The sequence below is a fragment of the Eubalaena glacialis genome, chromosome 2 (assembly GCF_028564815.1).
Source record: "Eubalaena glacialis isolate mEubGla1 chromosome 2, mEubGla1.1.hap2.+ XY, whole genome shotgun sequence".
NCBI lineage: Eukaryota > Metazoa > Chordata > Mammalia > Artiodactyla > Balaenidae > Eubalaena > Eubalaena glacialis.
Window position 1 is genome coordinate 195,836,278 of NC_083717.1, and position 24,019 is coordinate 195,860,296.

At 42.7% G+C, this 24,019-nt stretch overlaps 1 pseudogene and 1 gene segment (V, D, J or C); both read right to left on the reverse strand.

Annotated features, from left to right (window-relative positions):
- The window catches only part of LOC133084762 (immunoglobulin heavy constant mu-like), a 266,145-nt gene that overhangs the window by 205,566 nt on the left and 36,560 nt on the right, over positions 1–24,019 (reverse strand).
- On the reverse strand, positions 16,035–16,501 carry LOC133084769 (immunoglobulin heavy variable 3-23-like; annotated as a pseudogene).

Genomic DNA, 24,019 nt, shown 5'->3' on the forward strand with positions numbered 1-24,019 from the left:
AAGGCATTGTAGAATGTCTCTAAGAGGCTGTATCTGGTAAATGTGAGCCCCAGTGTCTGGGTTTGATATCCTCATCCTGGACACAAATTCTCCCCTGAACCAGCCCCAAAATAGAGAGTGATATGTCCAGTGAGGTTTGCAGGACCCCTTCCTGTAATGAGAATATGTGAGAGTTTTCTGCATTCTAGTGTTTCCTGAAGGAATGTACGGAGAACCAGGGTTCACACAGGTGTATTTTCAGGACATTTGCAATTGAAAGTATGACATACGTGTTCATCTACACAATCACGGCAGTGAACAAACCCTTCACCCCAAATATTCCCCCTGATCCCTGCCTTCACTCCTCCCTCCCTTCCCTCTGCCCTTCCCCCATCCAGGCAAATCATGATCTTCTTGACCTTACTTCACATTTGTTTTTATTTCTAGAATTTAAGGAATGGAATATGCAGAATGTACTTTAGTGGAGGGAAAACTTTGAAAGTGGGAACAAGAGTAATCATGACACAATCAACAGTTCCTGATGAGAAAGGTAAGTCTGAACCAGGACCTGACAGAGAACTCAGGAATAAAGCATTTGGGGTAAATGAGGAAATTAAAATTGTTTGTAGACCACACATTTTCTTCTCTATGTCACCAAGAGAATCCAGTAAAGCCCTGTTTTCTTACATAAAATGTGTGCAGTGTGCTGGCCTCGTCTGGGATGCCTACTGGGATCTGTCCTCTGAGTCTGACTGGAAAAGACTCACCGTGTCCCTGATTCTCCTCAGGACTCTGACCCTGGTGACCACTGGCAGTCGTTTCAGCCTCCGTGAGTGACCCTGTGTCTTTGGTGAGGTGAGAATGTGTCTTCATATTACAACAAAAGCTTCTAAATGAGACTGTGTGGTTGGCAATTAGTTATAAACTTAAGGATCTCCATGGAACAGTTTTAGATGCAGAGGCACCCACAGACCGTGTCAGGAAAGCAGACCTCACCCTTCCTCTGCACCTGGTCCTGAGGCTGGACCCTGTGCTCCCTGAGTGCCCCCTGGAGGTTCTGTGTGCCCTGTGGTGTGTTCTGAGCCTCCCCTGGTGATTGGTGTGCTCCCTCTGGGCCTGTGTGCCCCATGGGGATCCTGAGTACCCTTGAAACCCATTCCCTCCTGTCCCCCTGCAGGAAGGTGTGTGTCTGGGCTCACACTGACTTCCCCTCACTGTGACAGTAATACACAGCCAAGTCCTTTGTGGTCACAGAGCTCAGCTTCAACGAGAACTTGTTCCTGGAAGTGTCTCTGGAGATGGAGGTGCAGCTCTTGAGGGATGGTCTGTAGTAAGCGGTCCCATCATCATATATTTCTCCATCCCCAGCAGCCTTTTCCCTGGGGATTGGTGGATCCAGCTCCAACCATAACCACTCGTGATGGAGTAACCAGAGACAGCACAGGTGAGGGAGAGGGTCTGCTGTGGCTTCACTAGTCCTGGGCCCGACTCCTGCAGCTGCACCTGGGACAGGATACCTGGGGACAAGGAGGATCAGTCCCTGTCAGTCACCTCCATTCACAAGGACCTTCACAGACCTGTGTCTGACATCTGAGACCGTAACCTTGGGGAGCTGTCACCAGACAGAGGAGAAGACCCCACAGCCTCATCTTCTTCGAGACCACAGCTCTGCCTTCCCCAGAGACCTCAGCCCTGTCTGAGAAGACAGCTCCTACAGCCCAAGGGTGGATTTTACACTGGAGCTTGATGAGGAATTTTCATTGAGGAGATCTGTCTTTGTAAGCCCACAGAGGCTGTGATCACAGTTAATCTGGGCATTCCAGGATCCCTGTGAATTTACATGGTTTGAAAGTATAGGATGGGAAAGCACATTGTCTACCAGATGGGTTGGAAACAGGTCCAAGGACTCCCCACATTTCTGAGCCTAGAGTTTCCACCTTCACAGTCTCCACCTCCTGCCCCTCCCTCATCTAATCACAGCTCCCCACCCTCTCAGTCCCTGGGTCTTGCTTCTTCAGTGTGGGGCCCAGCACAGCTCCTGTTTTCTTTCCCTGTACCCTCTCCTGAGATGTGGTTCTCATCACCCCTGAGAGTTTGTTATATTGTTACAGCATTGTTGTTATGTGAGTTCATGATGCTCCCTTCATCCTATGCAGTTGTGGTTGGAGAGGATGCACACCTCAGGTTTCCCACAGGCATATTCCATCACACACCTGAAACTCACCTTTTCTTCTTTACACACCTTACTGTAATTCCTGCCCCACCCAGGGTATGTATTTGTCAATGGATTTGGAGCAGTAGGGTGAAATCCTAGCACAGGAATTAAAACTCTGAGTCCTGCTTAAGCTCCTGGGTTGATGTGCATGGCAGGGTGAAGCTACCTTCTTTGGGATTAAAATTCTGAGCCCTGTTTATTCTCCTGGGTTTCTCTGGGGCAGATGAGACTACCCTTGGTGGGATTAAATCTGAGGACTGCTTTTCCTGCAGGGTTTCTCTGCATGGCAGCGTGAAGCTCCCCTTGGTGGGATGGCAGAGTTAGTTTTCATGATTTGTCCCTTCAGTCGAAAATATAATCAATAAATAATCAATAATACACATAGAAATGGGTTTAATTTGAGCCAGACTCTACTGTAGCCCAGAAACCAGCTTCCCAGATTACTCTGAGAAACCGCTCTGGAGAAGCATGATTTCCAGCACAGTTTTATATCTTGTCAGAACAAAGACATTAAACAAGTTAGGCGTATATTTCTTTAAGTTTTCACAAAAACCAGACCAGCATGTATACAGCAATTCATTATGGCCTTGGCCCTGGGAAGGGAGTCTTATCACTGAAGGAGTACTAGCACTGGTGTCCCAGGAAGAGAGGCATTTAATCTTTATTTTTAACATGGACATTCTTTATTTCTGGTCAGTGTGCCGTTTATTTTATTAAATAAATCAGATGTACAATGTATGTTTGATTGGAGATAAATAGGCTATTTCAGTTAGTGAAAAACTCAAGTTAACTCATTTATAAGCCAGAATGCCTTCCTTATATTTCAACATGGAAAGATTTATTTTATCAGTCCCCCCTTTTGATCATAAATCTTTCAATAGAAAGCATTGATCTATGGAGAACAGTATGGAGGTTCCTTAAAAAACTAAAAATAGAATTACCATATGACCCAGCAATCCCACTACTGGGCATATACCCTGAGACAACCATAATTCAAAAAGACACATGCACCCCAATGTTTATTGCAGCACTATTTACAATAGCTAGGTCATGGAAGCAACCTAAATGCCCATCGACAGACGAATGGATAAGGAAGATATGGTACATATATACAATGGAATATTACTCAGCCATATAAAGGAACGAAATTGGGTCATTTGTAGAGACGTGGATGGAGCTAGAGACTGTCATACAGAGTGAAGTAAGTCAGAAAGAGAAAAAAATATATAGTATATTAATGCATATATGTGGAAACTAGAAAATGGTACAGATGAACCGGTTTGCAGGGCAGAAATTGAGACACAGAAGGAGAGAAAAAACGTATGGACACCAAGGGGGGAAAGCAGCAGGGGGTGGGAATGGTGGTGTGATGAATTGGGAGATTGGGATTGACATGTATACACTGATGTGTATAAAATGGATGACTAATAAGAACCTGCTGTATAAAAAAATAAATAAAATAAAATTAAAAAAAAAGAAAACCTTAATAAAAAAAAAAAAGAAAGCATTGATGATCAAAATACATGTCCCTTGAAGCCAGGGTGGTGACGGCCTGCCCCCGGTCCATCATGTCCCTCAGAGCTAGGTCTATCTCTTTCACCTTTTTAATTTATTTACTTAGGAATAGATTTACCTAGTTATCCTCATTGGGGGTATAATTAATTGAATGTAGTGGATAAACACAGAGATATACTGACATGAAGCATTTCATAGGCTATACATATTCTCAACCGTATTGAATTGCTGCACAATCATTGTACCTGTACTTTTAGCCATAGACTTAAAGTAAGAAGTGATACATGTCATGAGTAGCTTGATGGTTAGGAAAAGAGCGATAATACATGTTATGACAATACTAATTATCTGTAAAGCAAAGTGAAAAATTCTGTCTATTCCTGAAAGGAGCCAACTAAACAGGTCATTTAAAGGGTCAGTTATTCTTACATCTTGTAACCATTTTGCATTTTGAGAAAATTTTGCTAGGCACGTCTCAACTTCTCCAGAGGTATTAATATAAGTGCAACAGTAGTATGAGGGGAAAATGTTGGTCTTGTATTGACTGAGAACTTGGATGACAAATCCAAAAATCGGTTGCATTGCCCCCAGTTGCTATACTCTGTAACAACTTTACTAAAGCCTTTTCTTCCCATCCTGACTATTGGGACAAAAGTATAGCCAGAAGTAAAACAGTAACTTTAAATTTTGATTGGGGACAGACCTTTGGTAAGTAGTATAGTTAGATTAGTAGGATGAGTCTTACAGGACTGGTCCAGACTCTTGGTTAGCTGTCTATTACTGCTGTCATCTTCTTCTTGTCTTGGGTTGGTGGCATTGTTCTCAGTTATTCAAAGCTGGGTGTCAGAAATAAGGGATCCATTCAGGTGGAGGGGCCTTTTAAAATGAGAGGTGTGATTCCTTGAGTCTATGCCTTCTAATATGGCAGCACATGGATTAGTTAATAATACCTGATAAGGTCCTTTCCAAAGTGGCTGCAATGAATCTTTTATTTTCTGTATTTTCCACTAAACAAAACCTCCAGTCTGTAATCCATGATCCTTAAAGTCTTCATTGCCCAGCTACTAATTTTTCATTTTGCTTAAGTGATTTAATCAGGCCCTGGCAATAATGTAATATTTCTCCTTGGAATTTGTTTGGTTCATATATTCCCTCATCTAATAGCATAGGCCATCCTGTTATTATTTCAAAATGGCCAGCCGGTGTTTACCAAAATGTGCAGATCTAAGTTTGAGAAGCTCTAGGAGAAGAGCTTTTGACCGTGTGAGAAGAAATGCTTCTCAAAGTTTTGCCAGTTGCATTTTGATAGTTTTGTTAGTGCTTCCTACCATTCTGAAAATTAAGGATGATAAGTGTACTGAAAATGCTGCATTATTGGTCAAATTTCAAAAATAGATTTAATTATTTGTCCAGTAAAATGAGTTCCCCAGTCACTGTGTAATTCAGAAGGAATTACCCAAATAGGAATTATCTTTTCTAATAACAATTTACCTACTGTTAAAGCCATTGCTCTCCTGCATGGAAATGCTTCAACCCAGTGTGAAAACATGCAGATCATTGCCAAGATATATCTATTTCCTTGAGAGGGCGGCATTTGGACAAAATCCAATTGCCATACCTCAAAAGGTCTCTTAGGAAGGGGAAAATATCCATGTGACCCATGAAGTGACTTACCAGGGTTATATTTAGGACATACATTACAGCGAGCATATACATTATGAACCACTGTGGGAGAAAGTCTCCAAATGCACTGTTTTCCCCATAGAATTATTTCCTCAGGTGCCCAGTAAGTTAAAGAATGCATATGCTGTACCAATGGCAATGGGGCTCCGGCAGGTGCTATAGGTTTCTTATCAGGTCCAAATGCTCTTGGTGTGATGGAGTTAACAATTTCTCTTATTTATTGCCGTATGTTATTCTTCTTCAGTGGTGATTTCTTGACAGTGTACAAAGAAATCCTTTATTGAGTTAGCAGGGTTAACAAAGAGCAGTGGACATTCTCGAGACTGGACAGAGGACTATTTAGAGCTGCTTGCTTGGTGGCAACATCAGCAAGCTGATTTCCTTTTGCTTCCATAGTCTTAGATTTGGAATGTCATGGTGTTTTAATAATTGCTAACAGTTTTGGCAATTGTATAGCATTTAATAACTCTGCAACATGTTTTTCATTTTTTTATGGGCCCTCCTGAAGAGGATAAAAAGCCTTGTTGTTGCCATAACATTCCAGAGTTTTTACCACAACTCCAAAGGCAAAACGACTGTCAGTATAAATATTGGCTATCTGGTCTTTAGCTAGTGGACAAGTTCAAGTGAAAGCAATCAAGTCAGCTTGTTGTGCTGACTTAATTTCTGGTAAATAAGAGCTTTCAATTACGTCCACTGTGGAAGTTACTGCATACACAGATCAGTAACGTGCTTGTTTATATTTAAGTAGGATCCATCTGTAATCCAAATTAGACCAGCATTGTCAATGAGAGCTTCTTGTAAGTCACTCCTAGGAGAAAGAAGTTAATCTGTTAATAACATGCACTCGTGGTCTTTTTCTTCCGGTGATGCTGTAAACAAAGTTGCAGGGGTAAGGTTATTACACTAAACTAGGGTAATATTAGGTGTAGATAGTGATAATACTTCATAGGAGGCTGATTGTCTTACAGAATAGTGCTGAGTGTGGCGGGGGTTTATAAGAGACTCAACCAAGTGAGGGGCATAAATAGTTAGAGGAGATCCCATTAATATTTCTTCAGTAGTTTTACATAAGAGGACAGTTGCTGAAATAGCTTGCATACAGGTTGGAAGTCCTTTTGCTACTGAGTCTAACTGTTAAATATGGGTCGATATTTATCACCATGTTTTTCAGCTAATCCCCCTAAAGCATTTCCTTTATTTTCATGTACAAAGAGAAAAAAAAAGTATTCATAGGCTTCTGTGGATGAGGTAGTGTGGATGTTGGGCGATGCTTCCAGGGCTCAGAATGTCCATATTTGACCTAGGACACCTCAGCTCGTGTGCAAATTCATGAAGCTAAAATTTTGTACTCAGTACATGGACCATTTTATAAAGGAGCAGATTGATGACCTATGAACCATGCTCAGTGGGAGGCTGAGGGCCCACATCCTCATCCTTGTTTGAGGACATGCATCCCCTGCTGTGTCCCTAAACCCTGTGCAGACAGAGGTCCTCCCATTGAGGCACCAGCCCCCAGAGGACGTGCTCTTCATTGTGAACAAGCCTTTGAATGACACACAGACACCTGAACCTGTTCTGGGCTTTCATATCTGAATGTCTCTTTCCTGGATTCAGTGTGTCCCTGAAAAACTCTGGACTCAGTTCTCTATAGGCCTTTCAACTCCCCTTTTCCCTTGATAAAAGAGTTATTCTCTCCATTTTTACTGGGGACTTGCACGTGGCTCATGATGTCGTGTGCATTGTAGGATGTGTGTCAGCACGGATGGACTCTACCCACTAGATAACTAGGTACTGACAGCACAGCCCAAATGTTACAGCCCAACCTGTGTCCAGATATTTCCAAATGTCCTCTAGGGGATAAAATGACTCCAGTGTTATATGGACATCAAATTCCAAATATAAACATTACTCATACTATTCAAGTGAAAGGTATTGCATCAAACAGGACTGGGGAGATTCTTCACACTGAAAGAAGTTGGAAATCCATCTGAAGGTGTAAGTAGATTTGAAGTTCAACAGAAGAATCATTTATGTCATTAAACAATTAAAAACTTGAGAACTAATAAGAATAGGTAGTGACCTAAATTTCAAATAAAAGTCTCATGAAGAATTATTTCTGACAATTTATCCCACAATCATTCCACACCCTATTATGAATTCTAAAGAATGTTACAGTGGGCACTTTTATGTCTTTTGGGGGATGATCATCAAGTCGCCCCAGGAGGATGGGTGATTTTTCTTTTCCAAAATGATACTTACATTTCCATATATGTCTATCTGCTTCTATAACACCTGTGTATAATCAGCTAGTGTGGTCATTACAAAAAAACAGTTTGTGCAGCTTAAACAACAGAAATGTATTTCTCTCAGGCCTGGAGGATAGAAGTCTAAGGTAACGGTGTCAGCAGGTTTGGGCTCTTCTCAGGTCTTTGTCCTTTGCTTGCAGATGGACCTCATCTCACTGAGTCCTCAGATGGTCTTTTCTCTCTCTCTCTCTCTCTCTCTCTCAGTCTCTGTGTGTGTGTGTATGTGTGCATCCGTGATTTCTTTGTGTGTTCAATATTTCTCTTCTTAAGTGTGACAAAGACCCTTGACCACACCTTAACCAACAGGGTCCTTGTAATTCTTTTCTCAACTAGTCATGACCTGTGGGCTTCTGTGTTTATATTTGCATGAGCAGGTTTTGTCAAGAGCCTTGTAAGTGAGAATAGTGAGAATCCCCCATCCTTGAACTCTGATCACCCTCAATATTTGATCAAATCCTTCAAACCCCCTATCATCCACATGATATCTGATCACCCTGGTCGCCCTTTAGCAAGAATCCTTTTGAGTCTATGTAAATACAGCTTAAGGTCTCCCTTTTGCCTGTATTTCTTCTGTTAGTAATTTCCAATCTACTCCACCCCACCTTCTTCTTGGCCATAAACCCCCACCTGCATTGATGTATTTGGAATTAAGCCAAGTTTCAAAAAGCTGCATTAAATATGCAACAGTGAGTTTTCTCTTCTTGTTTTGGATGAGATTTATATTGGAAACATGAATATCAATCCCACAGCCCATAGCCATATAATTCATGCCTGAATGAAGCTGATCTGTCATGTACATTTTCTCCTAGGTACACTCACAGCCATTTGAGTGTAGGGACACGAGACTGTTCTTCAGCACTATGCATGGGCCCACTTTAAACAATTGCCAAGAATCACAGAAATGTGAGCAAAGCCCTATGCTGACCCCAGAAATTTCTCATTTACATGACGGGAGTTAAAAGAAGAAAAGAGAGTATCTCCTTGACGGACCTCAGATGGGAATGTGTGTGTGTGTGTTGGGTGATTGAAAGAACCGGCCACATTGTAAATGTCCATAAATGACCACAAAATGACAGTATTTATTTTGGGGTGCTAATAAGAGCTGGCAAGTAGCTGAATTAGAAAATATGGAATCTGTGAATAATGAGGATCATTGCATATGCAGTTTTGGGGCGCTCTGGCATTGGAGTCTATAACACTGCCTGCTGCAGAACTCAAACTGTTTGTGCAGGGTGACTGAAGCAGGAGGGTGTGTCCCTTCCTTCCACATGTAAAAAACAAAACAAAAATTAATAATGGTTAAAAATCTCTTGTGCATTCTCAGGATGTTTACCAGTTTCATGAACATAAGACTCAAACGGAGTATTATGGTGAGCCTCAGGGTTGTATTGAGCTCCTTTGTGAAAAAGAAAAAAAAGAAATGAAAAACAACCTTAATTCCTGAGTACTATATGTGTGTGTGCATATATATATGACTATAATAAAAATAAAAATTAAATGAATATGTACATGCACACAAAATTTTCTAGACACAACATAAACCACAACAATGAAACATTAGGATACAGAAGAGGGTCTCTGGTGGAGCTCCTGGGCAGGAAGAGGAAAGCAGAGGTTCTAACAGAAATTCCCGCCCAGCGCCTCTCTGCACATGCTCCAGGCCTCAGCCCTGTACTTGGTGGGTCCTGAGCGCCCCCTGGTGGTTATGGGCCTCCGTGCAGGGAGGTTCCTGTCTGGGCTCAGCCTGACTTCCCCTCACTGTGTCTCTCGCACAGTAATAAACGGCTGTGTCTTCAGTTGTCAGGCTGTTCAGCGATGAATAGACTTGGCTCTTGGAGGTGTCCCTGGTGATGCTGAGAAGGGACTTAAGAATTGGGTTATAGCCTGTGCTTCCACAACTCCACATTGCACCAACCCACTCCAGCCCTTTTCCTGGAGCATGGCGGACCCAGGGTACACCATAGCTGGTTAATGAGACTCCAGAGACAGTGCAGGTGAGGGAGAGGGTCTGGGAGGGCTTCACCAGGTTGGGTCGTGACTCCTGAAGCTGCACCTGGGAGAGGACCCCTGTGGACAGAGAGAACCACGGTGACTCATGGGCTCAGATGCAGCTTCTCCATGTGTTCATGTCTGAATCCCCGAGACACTCACCTCTGGGAGCTGACACCAGAAAGAGGAAGAGCCACAGTGGATTCATGTTCTTGCAGACGGGATTCATGATCCCAGAAAATCTCTTCAAGCATGAGGAGAAACCTGAATTTAAGTGAAATGGTACTTTTTTTTTACCTTGTGACCTAAGGGGATGTTTGCATATGGGAGTGACCAGTCAATAAAAATTGGAAAGTAGTGAAGGGAGGTCCCAGTCTGGGGCTCCCCCTGTGAGCAGGGTGCTGACTGTGCCCTCAGAGAACTCAGCCCCCACCTGGGGTCCCCCTCCTGATGCCTGGGGGACCCTTTGTCCAGGAATGAAATGATGCTGAACGGCTAGTCAGGAAATCAGCTGTGCTCAAGGATCAATGGCAGATTTGGGGAATAAATTTTAATCCCATGGATGTATATATTTCACATAAATACCCATCAAACATTTAGGGTCCTCCAAGTTGTCAGACACAAACTCTTATTTTTTTCCTTTCTGGATTAGCTCATGTTTATTTCCTGGATGTGCAAATATTGGAGACAAATCATATATGTAATAATCACATTGAATTCAGACAAAGTTAGATAAAATTTAATGTTCATCATAATTCATAACAGATTTAGTGTTGCCCTTAATTTGGGTAACCATTTCTTCACCTAAAACTGTTTAAATATTATCAAGAGTTGCTCTGGAGGTGGATTTGTTCATAACAACTAACCACACAGTGTATTTTGTGTACAAGGTAGTCATTTCCGCTGAGATGGCCATGGTTCCCAGCATTGCTGACGTGGCCAGTAGCCTGTCCTGCTTTTTTCCTGTACACAACTGAGTGTCTGCAGGAACACCGTGAACCTCAGGACCCCCTCCTTGTGGCTGGACATTGAGGAATCCCCAGGGCTAGCAAGGTCTAAGAACACACAGCTCCTAGAAGCTCCTCAGGACTCCAACATGCTGGGCAGGTGACCTGGTCATTGTGCGCAGACTCACTCATTCTAGAAGTGTTTATTTCTAACTCTCTCTGTCACAGCCAGTGACATTGGAGCTCAGGGAACACATTTCCCACCACACTGGGTGAGAGAACATGCATGAATCTTGGAAGTAAAGCTTCACAGTGATTGGCTTGCAGAGTATGAGGGTATCATGGTCAGAGGAAAGCTCCCACCTCAGGAAGCATGTTCCTTTGAAAACTCCACCTGAGAGCAGCTTTCTAAGTCCCTGGGTCACTGAGTGCTGGGCCTGTGCCTGAGGTCACATAAGTAAGTGGTGCTGGAGAGCAGAGTACAGCTCCATCCCATCTCACTGTGGGCACTGAGGATGTGGCCTCACCATCAGCATTTCAGTCTGCAAAGATGCAAATTAGGGATCAGGATGGTAACGGTATGTCTGAAATTTATAGTGGGTTTGCCAGGGGTGTTGCATGTTGTCATCAGGGTCATCAGTGGTCTTATCTCTCCTGGGAACCAGAAAGACTAATGTGAGTTTCCATTTCTGACTGACACACTTGTACATTTAACACTGGTGCACTCCTGCCCTGAGAGGTCACACCTGTGGGTCTGGGGTAAGTCAGCTCTCCCTCAGCCCAGTGATCTCACCTGTACAGTGACTGATGTCGACCCTGCTGTCTATGAGAAGATATTTCCTCCATACTCTTTCCTGAACAGAGTCCTATATTGCTTCTATCTTTCCAATAATATTAGTACTGTAAATTAAATACTAAAGAATCTGTCTGCCTGAATGTAGATAATAGGAGAGTCAACCAAAGTAATACGGGCAAGAATCACAGGACAAGTCTGGACCCTGTTGTCAGGACCTGAAACGTGAGCTGATATGCTGAGGGACAGGGGTGGGGAAGGGATGGCATCCAACACCTAGAACCAGGTGAGCCCATTATTCACCAGGTGGAAGAAGGGCCTGCATTTGAACAGATGCCGCAGCATCTGACCTGCCCTTCATGAGCTGGTGGATTAGAGGAGATCCATCCAAATTCGTGTTAACATAGAAGGATATATAACAGGTGCCTTTATGTTTCAGTGGGTGGGGATGTGTTGTTAGGGTCTATTTACCCCTAGGAAAAATGTGTTAGGTCACCAGAACTAAAACAAGTTATTTTTCCTTTGTGGAGATAATTGGAGACCATTATGTCTGGAGACCAGATCATATTATAATGCTGGAGGGAATATCCATTAGAGATGACCAATGGGTGATGGAAAAAGAAGTGGTGAGATTTAAGTCATATTGTTTTGCAGGTTACCAGTGATGGTCACAGCAAGAGGGCCTGACCATTGTGATGGGAGGGAGAAGGACTGATGGTGGTGGGCTTCATGGTGACCATGTGGACAGGTCCTTCTGAAGGTCTCTGTGTTTTTCCTTATAAAATCTTGAGAGTATAAACTCAGAATGAGGTGTGGAGTTCAGGAACATTTAGGCCAGAGAGTTTAGGTCATTTAGCATCTTTGTTGGAATCATTGAGAAAAGAAGAAGCAGGAACTATATTTTGAAAACAGCAATGGCCTCGGGTGATATTAAATTAGTTGCCTTAGATGTTACTGAATGTAGAGAGATTCACTGATCTCACATTTCATCTTCCAGGTCCACTTGGAATCCAGTTTCAAATGTGAGGGATGCAGATGAAACATTTATTATGAAACAACGAGGTAGCTAAAATTTAAGAGGTATAAGTCAAAGTAATGGAAATGTGTTACTGAAATTGTAATTGTCAAACTCTTCTCTGGGGCAAAATAAATTAAAATTAATAATAATAACTCAAGGTATTGATTTTGTTTTCAACCATTGCTAAATCCATTGATTCATTCAAGTAACAATCATTCATAAACTCAGATCCATCACGGGTAAAATGTATTGTTAGAAAACAGTCATTTTAAATGATGAAATCTCACTCTCTCCTCAAGGATCTGTGTCTCTGTGGACATGCGGCACAGTTCTCATCAGCAAGACAGGAAGGAGGGTATATTGGTACATTTCTATTTTTCCAGAGGAGCATCTCTGAAAAAGTCCCCCCTCTGTTTACCCATTCCATCCTTGTAGTATCTGAAAGAGGCCTTTGAGTGTACTGTGACATGTTCTCACATAATGTTCCCCATGGTTTAGGCAGTGAAAGTTTAACTTCACTTTTCACTGTAATAGAAACACAACAACTAAGAATTGAGAAGCATAAAAAATACATTTAAAATTTACCCAAAAGCAAGCTAGAGATTGGCAGAAAATATTTGCAAAAGACATATCTAGCATATCTGATTGTTATCTAATATGTACCAGGAAGTCTTAAACTCAACAATAAGAAAGAAATAAAACTATTAAAAAATCTGCCAAAATTCTTAACAGACACCTGACCAAAAAGACAAAGAGTTTGCAAATAAGACTATGGGAGAACATATATCACAGGGAACTGCCAATCAGAACAAGGACATATCCCTGAAAACTTACAAGAGTGGATCAAGTCAGGACCCTGAGAACCTTAAACGCTGGGAGGATGTGGAGTAGTAGCGGGTCCATTCACTGCTGGTGGGGCCGCAAAACGGGATGCACCCTAGGAGCTATTCCGGTGGCTTCTTGCAAAACTAAACATACTCTTATCTATGTTGCAGCAATAGTGTTCTTTTGCATGTACCTGAAAGACAATAAGCCTTTAGTCCAGAGAAAACCCTGCACACGATGCTTACTTAGCTTTATTCATATTTGCCAAAATTTGGAAAGGACCAAGATGCCCTTTCCTAGGGAATGACTAATAAACTGTGTACATCCAGACAATGGACACTGAAATGTCACAGCGATTTGGAAGAAATATTGAAGGGTGATATGGAAATGCAAAGAAGAGATGCCAGAAGAACACAACTGGCAAGGTGATGTCAGGAGTGTGAAAGTGGCCCGTGAGGACTGAGGTTCCTAGGAGGTTGTACAGAGTGAGGCTGAAGAGAAGACAACTTGGATTTGTCAGGAGGGAAATCTCCTCCTCTGGCCCTCTTGAGTTCCTGAGGCTGGACTGATAATAAAACTAACAAAGACAGATTAACAGGAGAAAAGCAATAAATTGTAAGCATAGGCATGGACGTGCCATAGAAATGGACCCAGAAGTGACCAAAGCAGGCAGCTTTTATATTTTTAGACCAAGATCCAATATTTGTGAGGAATTGGTAGACGGAGGAAATGTATGCTCTTGGTGTGCTATTAGTGAAGAACCGAAGCAGCGTTTGGGCTGGCATAGTCATTAAAGAAGGAACAAGGTTTGTTCATAGAGACTTCCAGGCCTGAATTCCCCATCCCTGGTGATAAGAGTGTCCCTGTGTCATGGAACGCAGGGTCTGGCTGCTCGGTGCTGAAAAGCCAATAAAGAGGCAAAGTTGGTAGAAAGGAAAGTTTGCTTTATTTTGGCTGCCTGCAACCGGGGGTGGGGGACAGACTTCTCTCCAAAGGCCACCGCCACTGAGAATCTGTGCGAAAGTGTTTTATAGGTGGAAGGAGGGGGCTACAGGCAGAAACGGCAGAGTCAACTCTGACAGTCATCTTGAAATTGGTCATATGGTGGTCTGATCAGCTTCATCTTGATTGTTTTATGTAGAGTTAATCTTCAGTTCCAGGGTCGCTTCGTTCCCATTTCTCTGAGGCCAGTTCTTGGAATTGTGGCAGCTTATGTCATGGCTACAGTCTGGTCATCATGCAGTTAACTTGTTCCTCCTGGTGGGAGTTTCAGTATCTACAAGACAGCTCATGGGACATGGACAGGCATATTATCTACAGCCCTGGAGGAGGAACTAAATGTCCTTGATTTGCTTAATGACTAAACTATTATTATTTCGTTTTGTTGGACAGTTTTCGTTTCTTTCTAGATTTTCTGACTTCTCTGATTAAACTAACACTTAGGCTAAATTTTTTGCACAGAAAAAGGCAGGTGGAGGGCATGAGTTGAAGGACCGTTTCACTTCCATGCCTAGATGGGGGGAGAACACCTTTCACATGGGAGGTTCATTTCTCGCTTCAGGGAGACAAGGAGGAAGTTCAGAGTCCCTCTAGTGGGCTCTGTCTTAAGTCACTTGGAGGCATATTTTGGGGTGGCCTACCCTGGGCCCCAACACTCAGGGCCTCTTTTATTATTTTCTTTCTACATATGCACACCAAGCATGTGATGTAGGTGTCGGTTTACTTGAATCTTACAGATGTGAAGCTAAACTGCAGCCTGGAATTGGCAGGTGATGTGCTGCAGAGCACACCTCAGGACACAGTGAGACCTCCTGTCGAGACCTGGGCTTCTCCACCCTGGACCTGGCCGCCCCTGCAAAGGTTCCTGGACAGAGGTGGGCCTGCCTGTGAGGCTGCAGGGCTCTTCGTGGAATGAGAACCTGTGTGATTTTCCTGCATTTTAGTGTTCACCTAAGATGCTGTGGTGAAGAAAGGAGAATAGATTTGTTTTCAGCAGCTTCTGAAAATTCATGTTATTATCCACCTGACTATAAACTTTCCCTACCGACTACATATGTGTCTATTGGTAATAGCTTTGACGATGAATATTTGACATAAAATAAACTGCACAGTAGAACAGGATGCAGCTATTACCTAAGCGTATAGGGATTCTATTGGACCTGGAAGCATGGAACACATGTAGAAACACCCCTACCCACGTCCCCTCTAAGTGGCATCATTCCCAGTAAACCAGTGAGGATCTGGTGCTGCTCAGCTCATTTACATTTCCCACGCAAGAGGTTAGGGTTAGCAGGCAAGTCAAGAGCCACCATCCTGGCAGAGACAGCTGGTCTATCAGTAGGGCAGGGCTGAGATTTCACAATGAGAGAGGAAGAATATGTTCAACCCTTTATAAATCCTCTGTGATACATTTGAAACGAGTCAATTTAGACAAGATTTAGACAAGGGAAAACCTGAATATCTAACTTTAAGTGAGTCTCTGCTTTTCATATATGACTTTTTTTTCCTATTTCAAAAAGTCTTTCTAATTCAGAGACTGAATGTGTAAGTAAAGAACCATGGATGAGTATAGAGAGGTTCCCCAGGAAAAACTGCTATATGGAGAGGAAACCCCAGACCCTGACAGGAAAGCAGCCCTTAACTACCATCTGCACCTGCTCCTGGGGCTGAAACACACAGTTGTATGTCCTGAGTGTCCCCTGCATCCCCCCTCCTGTCTCCCTGCAAAGAGGTTTGTGTCTGGGCTCACACTGACTTCCCCTCACTGTGTATCATTTCCACAGTAATACACGGCCATGTCTTCAGATCTCAGGCTGTTCATTTGCAGATAGAGCGTGTTCTTGGAGTTGTCTCTGGAGATGGTGAATCGGCCCTTCACAGAGTCTGCATAGTATGTGCTATCACCACTCCAATTAATACCTGAGACCCAGTCCAGCCCCTTCCCTGGAGCCGGGCGGACCCAGCTCATGGCATAATCATCAAAAGTAAATCCAGAGGCTGCACAGGAGATTCTCAGAGACCCCCCTGGCTGCACCAGGCCTCCCCCAGACTCCACCAGCTGCACCTCACACTAGACACCTGCAAACACAGAGACATCCTGGTCAGGAGACTGTCACACATCCACTGATTCCCTCACTCATATCCACTCACATCCTCAGTATCTCTTGCTCTCCATAAATTACCTTGTAAAATGGCAACAATGAAAACCCAGCTCAGCCCAAACTCCATGGTGAGTGTTCTGTCCTGAACCCCGAATGGGAGCACCTGGGAATCCCGGGCTGGAGCTCCTCTTCCAGAGCTGCAGGGTCAGGGCTGGGGCTGCTTTATATCAGCAGAGGAAGGACCCTATTTGCATGACCTTCTAGTATATAAGAGGCTATGTCATTGAACGTCCTCAGAAACGGCAGGGTCTCAGAGCAGGTGTGAGAGTCTTGGATTTTGTGGTGTTGATAGCATTTGGGAAATATAACTTTCATTATGTGATTCTTCCAGAGTAAACACTTGGGACCCATATGTCATTTTACATATGCACACACATCGTGTGATGTAGCTGTCGTTGTTACCCTCATATTAGAGGTGTAAACTACACCCAGGGGAATAGAGGGTTTGTGGAGTGTCCAAGGATAAACATGCGGTGACCGTTAGATCCAGCATCTGCACCTGTGCTCTGGGCCAGGGTGCTCCCCTGAACCTACTCCAGGACAGAGTCGGACTTGTCGGATGAGGTTTGCAGATCCCCCTCCTGTAACGGGATCATTATGACTTTGCTCTCTTCTAGTGTTTACCTAAAATATATGGAAAGGGTCAGGGTTCATGAGAAGTATTTTCAAGAGTCTCTTATGTTTCAGTATCTTTCCTTCACTCCTTCCCTCACAAGTCATGCATTTCTTTATCTGTAATTACTTTAATGAGGTTCTTGACATATAATAAAGCGCACAAACTCAGAATGAACACTGTGATAAATACTGACGTAGGCATCACCATTATTAGGAGAGAACAAATCAATTCCTCTCATTATTTTCGTAGTTTCTGGGTTTCCTCCTTCCTGTCCCTTCTTATCTTCCATCCTGTCCCCACAATACCATTGATCTTCCCTTGTTACTTCAGATTACTTTTCATTTTCTAGAATTTATAAAAGTGGGATCATATTATATGTGTTTTTATTGTTATGGCTTATTTTACTCAGCACAAGTAGTTGTGAATACTATGATGTTTTTGTGTGTATCAAGAATCCTTGGTTTTAATAACAGGTGGCATTTAAAGAATGATCATAGCATGATTGGCTCATTTATTAAGCTGATGTGTGATATTGGAATTATTTCCAGTTTCTGGGTGTAACAGTAAAGCTGATACTCATCTTGGAGATGTAGAGAGATGAGAAGCTGAGAAAATGCTTCTTATTTAATGTTCTTAAAACAACCTCAAAATGGAACAGGTTGCACATTATCAAAATCTCACCAATATATCAGATAATTATAGAAATAAGACAGCAACAAATTTAAATCTTGGAGAGAGACAAATGCTCACAGAGTAACAAAGAATAAGAATAGTAATCCTGACATAGGCTGCTGAATGGAATAAAAGCTACTACAAGATTAAACTAGAAATGGATGCCTTGAGGTCGAGTGTGGTTAAGGTGTAATAGCGTCCCAATGTCTCCTAACTAACTACCTCACCAGTGTCAGCGTGGTCCTGCTAAAGTGTGAATCAGATGGTGTTACCTCTCTATTCACACAGGTGTGTCTTCCTACCTGGGACAGCCCAGGATTCCTGCCTGAGCTCTTAGGTCCTCCTGTATCATGGGGAGGAATACCTTGGCTCTGGACTTGGATCTGCACTGTGTCATAGCATGTCCACTTACAGTGTGATCTTTGTCCCCTCATCCAGTCCAACTGTGCCACATATTTACCACATATGAAATGGTGAAATAGGATCGCACGCGGAAATGAATAATAATGTTCCAGGTGTTGACTGACGCACAAAACCCTGCCACAACCCTTGACAGTTTCCACAGACAGCAGCTCTTTATCTTGTTTACCGTCTCTGCTTTGGGAGGGCCTGGAGGAGAAGCCCACCCTGCCCCATGCAGGGTCACTGTGAGAGGCTCAAGTTCAGCTGCAGGATCTGCTCCCGTGATGCACACTCACGTGTAAGGGAGGGTGACCCTGACTGTAGTCAGGGGGCTCAGCCAGGTCTGAGGGCTGGGTCTTGTGTCCACCTCGTGTGGACGTTGCTTGGGCTCTGACTTCCTTTCAGCAAGAGGACTGGGACAGCTGAGTGGTCTCCACATCAGAGCCCTTCCTCAGGGCAGTCACTTACACACCTAGACAGAGCTTAATATAAGATGCCAGAAGTCATGCTCCTAATATTTACCTAACTGACTTGAAACTTATAGCTCCATCATAGACTGCCCATGAATTATTGTGGTCTCTTCATTTACAATTGAGAAAAAATGGAAGCAACAAACACGTTCTTCCATAAATTAGTAGATAACAATGCGTGATATATCCATGCTGTGGAATTGTATTCAGCAATTGAAATATTAAATTATTATACCATGAAAGGACATGAGGGAATCCTCAATGTATATTGCTAATTAAAAAATTGATCTGAAAACGTTCAATTTCACCTATTTCCCGTTTGGGAAAAGGCAAGTCTATATATAAAGCAAGCAGATGCGCATTTAGCAGGAATTTGCGAGAAGGTCTTTGATAAGTTAAACATGGACAATATTTGAGGATAGTGAAATTCTTCTCTATGAAATTGCAGTGGTGGAAACATTGCACTGTGAACTTGTCAAAATATATAAAGTAATAGCAGAAAGAGTGAACCTTAGTGAATATAAATATAAATTTCATTTATAAGTCAGAGACTCAAGGATGGAACGATGCACACTGTATAGATGACACCTAATATCATAGTGAATCTATGAATTAACATGTCTGAAGAAGGTGGGAAAATAGGGTTTGACCTAAGTGACTTTGGAAATGACTGGAGTCTGAAGGCTAAGTTCTAAGCCACTGCACATAAGCACTAGAGCCTGGTGGATAATGGTATTTCCATCAGGAGTCAGGCTAAGAATCCTGTTACTACTCTGCCCGTGGAATTGAACAATTAGTAGCTGGATGGCATCAGTGGAGCCAGGTTTCTCACTGTTAGATGGAAAGTCACAGACAAGCAAGGGGGAAAGGCTGGATTTACCCATGTGATATTGCACTAGGATCGGAGATGTAAGAATGATCTCACACTTACCTAATACAGGCCAGAAAGTGAGATACAGAGATAGTTGCAGACATGTGTGTGTACACGTGGGGTAGTGCACACAGATATATTTCCAAGGTCTGTTAGCTTATAGGATCTAGAGGCAATGGTCCCAGTAGACAGGACACCAGCATTAGTATCCTAATACCAGGAACCAATCTTCTGGTTGCTAATACTATTCTCTAGAATAGGATCCACAACTCATCTGAGGCGTGGCTAATTCTAGGGCTGGAGAAGAGAATACACATGATTATCCTGCAGATTCTTGTAGCACCAGAAAGTAAGGAAGTGTTCACACAAATGGATGGGGGCCCGTAATGAAGATACAGGAGACAATCTGAAAGAGGTCCCCATGGCTGACAAGCGGTAACAATTACAGAAGCAAAGTAAATGCCTTAATATATAACCTTCACACAAAGTATGAAACAAATATCTTGATTCATACTTATATAAGGAGATTGAATAAATATATCTAATGGGGAAGGTAGGATAAATCTCCCTTAAGGAATAACGTCAGTTGTCTCATTATGGTCATCCTCCCTTCAAGAAGGTGAACTTAACCCTCCATCCGTGAATGTGGCCTGGCGTAGGGACGTGGCAGAAATTATGGGTGAACATAATGAATTTTTAGATATACATGATGAATTTTTAGATATAATATCACAAACATCATTCATAAAATAAATCTGTCATTTTTCTGTATCCATTAAAATTTCTGTCCTGAAAACAACAAGAACAACAGCAACAATAACTTCACTGATAAGGGAATTAAAGCACAGACTTGGAGAATGTGCTTTCTAATATCATATTTATATGGACTTGTAACATGAACATACAGCAAATTCAAAGCTCAACAACAGCAACAAAAAATGTAAATAATGAACACTGTGCCAGTGGTCTGAAGATACTTCCACAAAGAAGAGATAAAAGGTTTTAACAAGATTCTTCATTAAGGAAACATAAAATAACACGATGATGAGATACTGCTACTCACTTATTACAACAGTTAAAGCACAAAATAATAAGAAATTCAAATATTGGGGATGATGTAGAGCAAAAGGCCCATCATCTGCTTGCTGGGAGGAATGCCAATGGCAGCCAAATGGAATATATTTGTCGATTTCTTAGAGAGAAAACCAGACACTCACCATGGGATTGAGGAATGAGCTAGAAAAGTATTTACAAAAATTGTTTGAATATTTATGTTGATACAAATAACTTCATACGGGTGCTTGTATCATCTTTACACATTCGAGCCTTTACCACTCCCTAAAAATGGGTTATGTAGTCAGTTTTTATGGTTATTTTCCATATGATTAGGATACACCTGTTTCTGTTGTTCCCTATTATCTATCTCTCTATTTTATCTAATTATCTATTATCAATCTCCACACTAGATAACAAGGTACAGGAAACACAGCCCACATGTTACAGCCCAACCTGTGTCCGACAGTTCAAAATGTCCTCTGTGGAGAGAATGACTCCAGTGCTATATGGACATCAGTTTCTGAATATCAACATGACTCATACTATTCAAGTGAAAGGCATTGCATCAGACAGGAATGGAGAGATTTTCAGGATGAGAGGAATTGGAAATCCATCTGATGGTGGAAAGCAGATTTAAAATTCAACTGTAAAAATTATTTATGTCATTAAACGATTAAAAACTTGACAACTAATAACAGAAAGTAGTGACCTAATCTTCAAATAAAGGTCTCATGAAGAAGTATTTCTGTGCAGCTTTTCCAAAGATAGATGGGGAAAGACAGACAAGCCTGACTCCATGTAAAAAAGTCTCAAGTTTAGAGACAAGAAAGTTCCGTGGAATCATTGTGCATGAGACTTCCAGGGGTGGCAATGATCCAGTGGAGAAACCACCGCTTCTGAGAGAAAACCCCTCCATGCCATCCTCTGCACCTGCCCTGAAATTGGTCCTCTTGTTTCCTGATGACCCTGAGCGCCACCTGGTGGTTGGACCGGGCCCTGCAGGGAGGGTTGTGTCTGGACTCACCCTGACTTCTCACTGAGCCTCCTGGGACAGTAACACAGGGCTGTGTACAAGGTCATCACCCAGCTGAGTTGCAGGGAAAACTGAATTTGTGAGGTGTCTCTGGAGATGGAGAGTCATTTTTGGAGAGACAGGTTGCATGCTGTGCTATTCCCAGAACCAAAGCACCTCAGTCACCCCAACCCTTTCCCTGGGGGCTGAGGGATCCAGTCCCAGCAGTCAGCACTATTTGCGATGGAGAATCCAGAGACTGAGCAGGTGAGGGAGAGTGTCTTCAATAGTCCTGGGCCTGACACCTGCACCAGCACCTGGGACAGGACACCTGGGGGAGGAGAAGCATTGAGACACCCACTTCGCATATGTCACCCCATAATTCCACCTTCCTCAGACCCTGGAGATGCTCACAGCTCAGAGATGCCAGCAAGAGGAGGAATGACCAGAAGATTTTCATGTTCATTTTGACTAATGCTTTGACTTTCAGAGAATTATGTCAGTGAAGATGAGAACCCTGACTCTGAGTAGCACAGGTGCTGTGTTTTCCCCTTGAGCCTGGGTGTGATGTGCAGGTGGGAAGCATGTTTCCATATAAAGATGGTCATGGCTGGTCCTTGTCAAGGGCTCTGGAGGAGGGTGCTGGCTGAGATCCAGGGTTGACACAGCTTCTGTTCACTGACCACAGGTCCTCTCCTTCCAGAAGAGGAGTGTTTGGGCAAAGGAGAGTCAGAGGGCAGGGGTGTGACAGTAAGCACAGCAGGTCTTACATTCCCTCGCAGCGTTTCATGTGAAAATTCCTGAGGACACATCCGATCCTAACGCCCAGAGCTGGGCATCTCTCACACTTCTCGTCTTGTCCCCTCCCGGCCGCCTTGGGCCTCCTCCTCTGCCCCCTGCACACCTTCTCTGTTTCTCTGTTCTAACTCTGAGCTGCTTGTTAAACAAGTGCTGTGCTCTTTCTCATTAGTCACACAACCAGCTTTACACAATTCATCACACTGTGTTGGAATTTTTATTGTAAATGTAGCGAACACAGTTCAACAATATGGGTTCTATTCATTTGTTGTTGTTCCGTACCTCATTTCTTCACCTCTCATCTTATGTCGATGATACTTACGTATAAATCTCCCGAAAAATTTTGCATACTCTTTAAAACAACCTCCCTTAAAAATTTGAGTTCTCTTTTGTAAGAAAATATCACACCTTTAATTTTAATCCATTTTTATATTATTCATTTCCAACTTATAGAAATAAAATTTGGTCATTAATTTATCCAGCAATCATTCTATACCCGATTATGAATTCTAAAGACTGTTACATTAGGCACTTATATGTCTTTTGGGGGATGATCATCAGATCACCTCTGAAGAATGGGTGATGTTTCTTTTCCAATATATTTACATTTCCATACATGTCTATCTGCATCTATATTATAGGTGTATTAGTTGGCTTCTCTCAAACCTGGATGCCAGAACTCTGAGATCAAGTGTCAGCAGGTTTGGGTCCTTCTCAGGTCTTTCTCCTTTCCTTGCAGATGGACCTCTTCTCACTGAGTAAACAGATGGTCTTTTCTCTGTGTGTCTGTGTGCATCCGTGGTTTACTTGTATGTTCATTATTACTCTTCTTAAGTGTGACAAAGACCCTTGACCACCCCTTAGCCAACAGGCTCCTTGTAATGCTCTTCTCAGCTAGTCTTGACCTGTGGGCTTCTGTGTTTGTATTTGCATGGCCAGGTTTTGTAAAGAGCCCTGCTAAGTGAGAATAATGAGAATCCCCCACCCTTGAACTCCGATCACCCTCAGTATTTCCTCTAATCCATCAAACCTCCTATCACCCACATGGTATCTGATCACCCTGATCTCCCTTTAGCAAGAATCCTTTTGAGTCTATGTAACCAGAATCCCCTGAGCCTGTATTTCTTCTCTTAATAATTTCCACTCCACTCCACCCCACCCTCTTCTTGGCCATAAGCCCCCACTTGCCCTGCTGTATTTGGAATTAAGCCAAGTTTCCAAGATTGCCTCAAATATGCAACAGCAAGTTTTGTCTTCAGGTTTTGGATGAACTTTATATTGGAAACATGAATATCATTTTTCACCACCCATGGCCATATAACTCATGCCTGAATGAAGCTGATCTCTCATGTATATCTTCCCTAAGTCCACTCACAGCCATTTGTGCGTAGGGACACTAGACTGTTCTTCAGCCCTATGCCTGGAACTACTTTAACAAACTGCCAAGAATCCCAGAAATGTGAAAAGTATGGCACTAATTTGACCTCAGAAAATGCTCAATTACATGACGGGAGTTGAAACAAGAAAAGAGAGCATCGCCTTGACTGACCTCAGGTGGGAATGTGTGTGTGTGTGTGTGTGTGTGTGTGTGTTGGGTGATTCAAACAACCGGCCACATTGTAAATGTCCGTGAAAGACCACAAAATGACAGTGTTTATTTTGGGGTGCTCATAACAGCTAGAAGTAGG